Source organism: Neomonachus schauinslandi, chromosome 9, assembly GCF_002201575.2.
Source record: "Neomonachus schauinslandi chromosome 9, ASM220157v2, whole genome shotgun sequence".
NCBI classification, from domain to species: domain Eukaryota; kingdom Metazoa; phylum Chordata; class Mammalia; order Carnivora; family Phocidae; genus Neomonachus; species Neomonachus schauinslandi.
In genome coordinates this window covers 48,969,683-48,980,105 of record NC_058411.1, presented here as the reverse complement: position 1 = coordinate 48,980,105, position 10,423 = coordinate 48,969,683, and the positions used below count along the sequence as shown (strand labels likewise).

General features: G+C 33.8%; 1 non-coding gene across 1 annotated transcript; it reads left to right on the top strand.

Moving 5' to 3' along the window:
* The first annotated feature begins 9,313 nt into the window (after positions 1-9,313).
* LOC123325774 lies at positions 9,314-9,416 on the top strand. The gene has a single exon (XR_006540632.1). It is a non-coding gene; the product is annotated as a U6 spliceosomal RNA (small nuclear RNA).
* The last annotated feature ends 1,007 nt before the right edge of the window (positions 9,417-10,423 follow it).

Below are 10,423 nucleotides of genomic sequence, written 5' to 3'. Positions count from 1 at the left end.
CCTGTTAGCAATGAAAAAGGAAATTCCTAAATATGCAGGTTTTTTTATACTTACTAAATCAGCTGTCACTTTATTTTCTAGTTGTATTTTTAAACCTGATCTTGGACTGCCCACTTTGCATTCAAATCAAAAACACTTATCAAGCAACAATTGAGTTAAGATGCTATATTAAGATGAAACAAACACAAAAGATTGAAAGGTCAAAGTTAGCAGTTAACACCATATTTTTTATGCCTATTTAAATTTATTGTTTTAGATATATATTTTTAGTTTATAAAAATAAATATTTTTATTTAACACATGTATGGCTCAATATTTTTTACAGTACATTTCTTAAAATGCCAATTCAATATGTTCTTTTACATTAGTATTTCTGAGATTGTTATTTTCTATCATAGTTTATTACAAGAGTAAACAAGTTTCAACATTTATTTAAATATATAGGCAAATTAAATATATGCATTTGAGTAGTCTCATCATTTGAACAGCCTGAAATAGCTAATAGGCTAGAATTTAATAATGCTTATTCTGATGCTGGAGATAAAAAATGATTCTAAATCTGACACCATGGATGCAGAAAGTAAAATGTTAGTAAATGTACACCTAAAATAACATTTTCTTGGGAATCCTTTTTAATGATTATACAGTGACATATTATGTAAATCAGTCTTTCCCTAAATATTTAAATATTTGTTGAATGAATTAATACATTAATGAAAGGATATACTCATTTTAAAAACCACGCATACATACTCATTCATTCATTTTACTGCCTAAGACTGAACACGCAGTTCTTAGTAGTTAAATAATTAAGGAAATCAATGAAGCCATGCTAATCTTTCACAATCGCTTATACAAATGTTTGCATATATAAAATTATTTTGGTATTTAGCACCCTTACATTATGAAATAGAGGTGATAAATTAGAAAATGACTAAACATCCAACTCATAAATCAGCCATGCTGAAGGGCATTTCAGAAAAAAAAAAAATCCACTGGAGAGTAAACTGATTTTTCTCTCCTCCTTCCCATCCCCTCTTCCACCTTTCTGCTCTTCTTGCTTTCATATGATTTCATTTTATTTTCAAGAATAAAAGCTGCCACATAACCAGAAACAGTAAGACCTAAACAAAATGTTGCAGGCTATTATTTGGGGTTAATTGACATGTGAACACCATGGAGTTACTGGCCTGGTCAGAAACTTTATTAAATAAATTGACTCTGAACTCTGCACTAATATATTGGTCTCCTCACAGTCCTGGAAGGGTGGCCTAGACCCTCTATTAGATTGTCAGTTACAATTATGAGGAACATTTTGTATGATACCTATGTCATCTTCAATTCTTCTTAGGCTCAACTGACTTGAAAGTAGGGCAAAATTGAGAGAATGAAGGAGCAAGCGCACTATTAGAATCCAAGGATAAGAAAAAAGGAATAGTCTGAGGCAGATAAAGATGATATTTGCAATTAGTGCTTGTGATGAATTTTATGTAGATAAAAATATTATTAGTTATTTCAGCACTGTCAAGTAGAATGGTTACATTTTCAGTTATCTACAGGGAAAATCAGCATGTTGAGAATTGGGGTCACCTAACTAGAAATAGTTATTTTAAAAATTATATATCTTCTTTATACAGTGTCTGTGTTCCTTAATGGATGTGTTCAAATTGGTGGTGGTTTTTAAATGAACTCCTACTCTACCTTTAGCACATATTAGAATTCAATGGGTATCCTACTTTCATTTAATACTCAGTCAACAACACTGATTAAATTAATTGTCTTTGATCATTAATTCTGTAAAACCATTTCTCCAGCTTTTCTGACAAGTACCCGGTGATTTTCAAACAAATACTTACTTCACAGCTTTCCATATAAAAGAATATTTTTGTAAACCATCAGTGAATATTAACTTCCTAAATTTATCCTGTTATTTTGGGATTATGTATATTAGGTTCTTTTTTGGCAAGACTATGCACTTGTAACTGAGCACAGTAGCTTAATGAAAGTCCTTATGACTAGTTAAGTATTTCCTTAAAATCATAAAGAAGCCTTAGTGTAGTAAATACAAAAGACTGGCAACTGTTATGAAGTTATAAAACAATTTATTAGAGTATATAAAAGCCATACTAGCAACAAGAGTGTACTCTTGATACTAACTTAAACACTAGAGGGTATGATTAGCTATAATTTTACCTTCTGGTATTTTTTTCTGAGCATAAGCTATGTAAATTCAGAGTACTCCCATTGTTTAAATGAGTAAAATATAGAAATGCACTCTGGAGTTTGTATACTATTACCTGTGTAGTGTAATTAAAAACCTTAATTTAGCAGCAAATTTTAATATTTAAGGTACTTTGGCTTATTGGAAGTCCCCAAAATAGAATTAATTTACTCTTTCACTAAGAATCTGTTAGTTTCCTATTGCTATGGTGACAAATTATCACAAACTTAGTGGCTTAGAACAACGCCTATTTGTTATTTTATAGAGCTGGAGGTCAGAAGTCTGCACTGGGTCTTATGTGCTGAGATCAACTTACTGACAGAGCTGCATTCCTTCTGGAGGCTCTGGAGGAGAATCTGTTTCCTTGCTTTTTCCAGCTTCTAGAGGCCATTTACATTCCTTCTCTCCTGGCTTTCCTCCTTTTTCAAAGCTTATCACTCCAGCCACTGCTTCTGTCATCACATCTCTTCTCTAGCTCTGAACATCCTGCCTCCCTCCTAGATTATTGGATACCTACTGTATACCAGACCCTATTCTAAGTGCTGTGTATGTAATGATGGGGGAACACTTTGTTCATGTCAATGGAGCTTCCATTTTAGCTGGAGAGACAGAATATAAAGTGTCAGAGTGAACACATTTATCCACTCTACTTTGATGTTAGTTTCTATGACTTCTCTAAGCTGCTTGAATTGTGATGACGATATTTTAAACTGGCAAATTTATCTCTGCAGTCTTTGTTTCAATATAAGTTTCTTGGTCTCTTTTCAGCAAATCCCGTCTCTTTCTTCCTGGGAAGGTGACTGGGGTAGGAGATGGGAGTTCTTGACGTTCCAGAGATAAAAGAGGATCCAGTTGATATCCACCACCTCACTTCTGTATATGGTGGCTCCAAAAGGCATGTTGCCATTATGCATTATCTCTGGGGCATGGGGTAACTTCTGGGTCCCTTTGGAAGGTGAGGGAGTTTCTTCTTCTCTCTCAGTCTCCTTTACCTTTTTATCCTCCTCTCTAACCATACTTCTTTGCCACCATTGATCTTCTCAGGTTGACATAGGACCATCTAGCTTGACAGACTTGTCCCAAAGTCCTGCTGAGAAAGTGAGACAAAAATTCCCTCTGCTGGGGCGCCTGGGTGGCTCAGTCGTTAAGCGTCTGCCTTCGGCTCAGGTCATGATCCCAGGGTCCTGGGATCGAGCCCCACATGGGGCTCCCTGCTCGGCGGGAAGCCTGCTTCTCCCTCTCCCTCTCCCACTCCCCCTGCTTGTGTTCCCTCTCTCGCTGTGTCTCTCTCTGTCAAATAAATAAATAAAAAATCTTAAAAAAAAAAAAATTCCCTCTGCTTTTGCTTTTTTTCAATCTAACATTTTATTCCTTATTATGCTGATTTCCCTGGGTGAAGGGAATTCTAGCACACACTTCCCATGCCTTCCTTGCCTTCGCCTTACCTTTTTTTCCCTATGTGGTTTAGACAGAACCGTTTTTAGCTTCTAATATTATCATGTCCACAATGGCTAGCTTTTGATACACTGGCAGAAATGACACAATTTAGAATCTTTTCCTTTGACTAATCTATTTGCTATTTTTTTCATTATGAATTTAAAAAGAAATTCTCTTTAAGGTTGAATGTTGAAATATGAGCCCTATGTTCTTAATAGTATCAGTTTCATCCCTGACTCCCATCCATTGATTTCATTAGTGGCAAAATGTAAGGCAAAAGGACTGTTGGGATTTGAAAATACTTTGTAATCACCTCAGGTTCTCCCTGAATATTATATTGTGTGTAATATTTGCAGGTTATGAGTTAATAAGAGAATGATATGAGAAATTATAAAGGGTTACTTATTTTGTGTTGGATAGCCAAAGAATACTTTTCTGAAAAGTGACATTGAGCTGAGACTAAAAAGAAGGAAATGAGCTGCCACTTGAGCATGAGGGGAAGTGTGTTTTAATAAGAAAGAAAAGCATGTACACAAGTCATGAGGCAATAAAGTGTGCTGTGTGTCCAAAAAAATTAAATGGAGACTAGCATGACAAGAGTTGTAATGAGTGGGAATATATATGGTTCAAGGTAGAAATTGGACAGATAGGTGAGATCAAGAAATATCTTATAAATCATGGTTGGAAGTTTGGATTAGATTTCCAATATAAAAGTCATTTGAAAGTTTTAGGCTGGGTTGTGACATCCTTTCTGTGTTCTAACAGTTATGTTTGTTACTGTGTGGAGAAGTACTGCCTAATAGAAATAGATTATGAGCCACAAATGTGAACCACATGTGTAATCTAAAATTTTCAAGTACCTCCATTAAAAAAAATAAACCGGGAAATTGTCAGTATATTATTTCATACATACTCTAAAATATCACTTTACCACATAGCCATATAAAGTTACTAAATAAAACATTTTATATTTTTATACCAAGTATTCAAAGTCATATGTGATTTTATGCAGATAAGCCATGTTTCAAGTGTTCCATAGCCACCTCTGGCTATTGCCTATTGTAGTGGAAGAACAGATGTAAAAAGTAGAATGGGCAAAAGTGAGATCTGGAGCAGAGAAACTTGTTATCACTATCTGGGTAGGAGATGACTGGACAGGGCAAGATGGTGGCAGCAGAGATGGAGGTGAAATGGGAAGACTCACGGGGAGTCAGGCAAAGATGTGCCTTGAGGAGGAATCATGGGAGAACTCCTAATATTTTAGTTTAAATAACTGAATAGCTGGTTATGCCATTTACTAAAATAGGGCTTGGGTGGTTTTGAAGGAAGACTAAAGGCATAGAAGAGAATAAATTCTTCTAGTTTGGGAAGATAAACAAATGGAAGAAATTAAGACTAATACTCAAATCTCTGGGTTTCTAAACTATATTTCAGTTATAATTCAGGTCACCCAAAAGCAACATGAGAAGTAGAAAATTAAATTGTAAAATCCATCTTTGACAAACCAGAAGATACCTGATATCCTCAACCAAAACTAGTAAATGTCAAACAAGGATGTGAAACAATATACAGAGAGGAGACCAAGGGTTTCAGGCATGCTTAGGCTTGCTCAGGAAATCAATACTTATGGTGCCATCTAGAATTGTGCACCTCAAACTTTTCATAACCATTTTAATAGCCCTGCTTATAGACCTTGTTAAGAACTTTCAGGGGGCACCTGCGGGCTCAGTTGGTTAAGTGTCTGACTCTCGATTTCAGCTCAGGTCATGATCTCATAGTCATGGGATCCAACCTTGCATCAGGCTCCATGTTCAGTGAGGAATCTGCTTGAGATTCTCTCTCTCCCTCTTCTTCTGTTCCTCCCCCCACTCATACTCTCACTCTTTCTCTAAAATAAATAAATAAAATCTTTAAAAAGAACTTTAAGGGGCGCCTGGGTGGCTCAGATGGTTGAGTATCTGCCTTAGGCATGGGTCATGATCTCCAGGTCCTGGGATTGAGCCCCACGTCGGGCTCCCTGCTCAACAGGGAGTCTGCTTCTCCCTCTTCCTCTACTTCTCCTCACTGCTTCTGCTCTCTCTCTCTCTCTGTATCTATCTCAAATGAATAAACAAAAAAATTCTTAAAAAAAAAAAACTCTAAGAACCCACTTCTCTAAAGTTAATAGCTCACACTAGAGTACAAAACCAATAATTTATTTGCTGTATTTGGAAGGGAGTGTGCAGACTTATGGTGGGAACTTCCTTGGACCCAGTTTAGTTTCAAAAAGAAGTGGTAGAGATCAAGATGAGCAAGAGGTTACAAAGACAACCTAGAAAGTAGTCTGTTTGTTAGGCAAACATGAGGATTGTGAGCACTCCAATGTTGATTTTGATCAGCTGGATTGAATTCATAATATCCTGTCTCCCAAATTTGTTAGCCTGGAACATATCCTTTGCTGATTCTGCCGCCAGAACACAGAAGCTATGAAAGCAAACAAAAATCTTTGATCCAGGAAGAACTCCCATCATTCAAAAAATGAGTAGTCAGAACAAAGGTAGTACAAGAGAAATGAGAAAATGAAAAAGCAAAGACATTAATAACATCAATAAAATATTTCAAAAAGGATTGAGAGAGATGATCATTATGATACATTTTTATTAAATCAAAAATTTTGAAAGTCCAAAGTTCAGGGCAGAGATACAAGAGCTCAGGGAAATTACCATAGGACAACAGAAAGTGAAACAACCTATGAACAGAAGTCAGAAGAGAGATAGGAGAGAAAAACTAAACTATAATATCCATGGTAGCCAAATTGGAATCAGCCCCATTATACAGGATAATATTGCAAAAAAAAAATAATAATAAGTGACAAGCACATTTTCTCCTTAGCAAAAATAAAGTTACAAGCTCATGAGAAAATTATGGACATTAAAGACAAAGTAGATTGGATACATGTAATTGGTATCTTTGAAGACATGAAAAATAGTAGAATAGTAAAATGCTAAAATTTGTTTAAACACTGCAGAAATAAAAGCCAGTTCTCTATAGGGAAAGGATATAACATATCCTAGGCAAAACTGACACATAACATTTTACAATGAAACTTATTTTATTCAAATTATCAGATTTCAAACATAAAGCACAAATCTTTGTTGGGCAAACAAAAAGATATATTTAAATGGAAGTTCAAAGGCATTCGTTTTCTTCATAGTCTTCTATCACAACGTTTGGTACTAGAAGGATTTGAATGTTGCTTATAAAATATTGAGAGAAAAAATGTACATTCAACTGAAAAGTTCAAGGACAAACGCATAAAACAAATATGTATGAACATGTAAGAACTCATGGACTTAAGTTTCTTTGATCCCTTCTTAAAAATATCATCTTAAAATGTCATCCTAGAAAGCATTATTGGAGAACTGTGTCCAAAGAAATAACGATGAGCATGATTTCCATTTAAATGTGTACTGAAATATAATTAAATGTGAAGATTAACATTCCCAAGACAAATACATATATTTCAAATCCTGAGAATGTAAGAATGATATAAATAGCAAAAGTTGGAAGAAAAAAATGCTAGAGGAAGAGGGAGGTAGTAAAGTATGCTTATTTCCTCATCTTTTATTGCTAGTGGTTAGAAGAATTCATTAAAATCCAATTAAAAAAACAATGGAGATATAAAAGTTAAAAGGAAACACTAAGAAATTATATGATCAGCTAAAATTGATTATAGATTGGTAGGAAAAGAAATGCAAAAATGTTTATTATGCATAGACAGGAGCGTAGTAGTTAAATTTATGGTTTTAAATGTAACCACTACACAAAAATATAACCTTTCCAAATTTTCAGAATACACATACACAAAACTAATATAAACCATATAGTGAAATACTTATAAAAATCCTGTAGAAACAGGAAATATACATACTCTCAGTTCCTATATTTTATTTATTGGCCATGCCTATAAATGTAAATAGGATTAAAATCACCTATTTTGGGGCACCTGGGTGGCTCAGTCGGTTAAGCATCTGCCTTCGGCTCAGGCCATGATCCCAGGGTCCGGAGATCAAGCCCCACATGGGGCTCCCTGCTCAGCGGGGAGTCTGCTTCTCCATCTGCTTTCCCCTGATAGTGTGTTCTCTTTCTCTCAAATAAATAAAATCTAAAAAAAAAAAAAAAAAGTTTTAAAATCACCTATTTTAAGTCGCAGATTTGATCACAAAGTAACACCCAGCTAAAAGTAGTAAATGAGGCATAACTACAACAAAGTTACATAGAAAAGAAGAAATCTAAAATACCAGTCAAGGGAGAAATCAAGGGTTATTTTAACTTAAGATTATATTGCTTTAAGGAAAAAATGAGGTAAAGGGAGGGCTTTCATAATGAACAATGGTATGCCAACATGAAGATCTAATTTACAGAGTTTATGGATCAGCATTCACAAAATAAAAATGGCGGGAAATAGAATGTGAAATGAACTGACATACCTTTGTTAAAATGCACAATAATAAGTAAGGAATAGTAAACTCAGTCATTTGAACTTGTATAACTATTGAATTCTGTGCCTGAATACAGACAATCATCCTTTTCAAGTGTTCATGGAACATCCCCAAATGACTCATATTAAGATAAAATGTTAGGACAGAGTCATATACTATATAGCCCATGTGCCAGTTCTAGTGTGCTGCCTGAATTTGTAAATAAAGTTTTATTGGGACACAGGCATGCTCATTCTTTCATGTATTGCTCATGGCTGGCTTTGTGCTCCAATTGCAAACCTGAATAGTGGAAATGAAGACTGCATGGACCATAAACTTTTGAAAACATTTGCTCTCTTGCCCATTATACAAAAAGTTTGCTGATCCCTAAATTGTTTATCAACATAAATGATTACAAAGTACAAAGAGTGTAAATAGATATTTATGTGTATCTATATGTGTATATAGATACACATAGATATCACTGATCACCATATACTAAAAATAGAAATAAAAAAATTAGAAAATCACCACCAGAACAGAAATCCATACGATCTGGAAGCTCGCTCTCTCTGTCAAATAAATAAAATCTTAAAAAAGAAAAGAAACAATAAAATTATGGGATGGAAAGTAAAAATATTGAATTAGGAAAAAATAGAATCAATTAAAAAAAATGTTGGAGGTGGCTCTTTGGAAAAGCAAATAATTACTAGGTAATGTACTTAAAATCAAGTAAACATAAGGGAGTATAAGCAGAGATAGAAAAGGTGTTTAAAAGAAAGATAAAAGTCTACTTTGACCGAATGGATTAGTAACAGTTGATGCTTTACAAAATAAATGTTTTATAAAAGAAAATATTACAAAGTAATAAAACTTGCCCTAAAAGAAAGTGAAAATCTAAACAGGCAAATTACTAAAGATTTTAAAGAGCCTTTTTTTTTTTTTTTAAAGGGTTACAGAGAAATAGTAGGCCCAAATTCCAACAGCCTTTAAGGTAAACTCTATGAAATTGTTAAACCAGTAACCCCAGTGCTATTTAAACTGTTCCAGGGCAAAGAGAAAAAGGGCAACTTGTAATGTCATTTATGAAATGAGGATGACCTTGATAACAAAATCTAAATAAAAGGGTGCAGAAGATGAAAATTATAGACCAATTTCACTTATGAACAAGATGCAAATATATGTTCAATAGCACTTGCTTCAGCAGCACATACACTAAAATTGGAACAATGCAGAGAAGACTAGCACAGTCCCTGCACAAGGATGACACTTCAGACCAAGATGCAAATATACGTTAAATAAAACCTTAACCAAATCAAGCAACATATTAAAATAACCTAAATGCGACTTGTTCACTAAATGTTAAAATGGTTTAATATCTGTGAAGCTATTAATATAATTCATCATGTTAACCAAACTATTACAAAAAAAAAAAACCACCCAAAATTCACAACTTCAGTGAAGTCTGTAGATATTTCCACAGTGTTTCATAAGAATACATCCATACAAAGTCTATTATTTATAGCAGCTTAATCAAGGAAAGGACAAATAATCATAGTTGAAATGTGGGCAGAGAATAAAATAAATAAAACTGTCATACAGGTTTAAAATATAACTTAGTGTATATAGAGTTTGATGTTACCTAATAGAATATTGATTACTCCATTTAAACTAAAACTTGTAAATGTATAAGCATTTTTATAGATGGTATTGGTTGATTTATCACATCTTTCTGTCTTCACTGAAGAAATAAAAAATGCATTCATTAACACTAATCTGAAAAATAAAACTAATCTGAATAGGATTATAATTTACCGGGAGTTTTGAATAAATATCTCTTCAAATATAAAAATTTATATAAAATATTTGTAGAACATAACTGGCTCAAATATTAAGAAAATAATGTCTATACTATTGTTGGGTTAATAAAATCAAACTGGTATACCAAAGCACAAGTTTGGAGGTTAGAAATCATAAATTGATGAATACTATTTGTATGCAAATTTGGCTTCAAACTCTAAGAAATGTTCCTACTGTCTCTTAAGTGTGAAGACAGTAGTTTGTTCCTTTATGGAGTATGGATTCTTGCCTTTCTAGTGCCAAAGCTAATGACTGTTAGTGTTATTTAGGTTATGATTGCTGGGAATTGGGCTAATATTAGATATCAACCTTAGAGATTATTTTATGCACATCAAAGCATCAGACAATAAACTGTTGTTTGAAGAGTTTAAATGATAAGGTTTTATAGAAAAAAAATCAGAAAAACGTTTGTGATGTTGTGATTATGACTCCCTTTCTAATAACC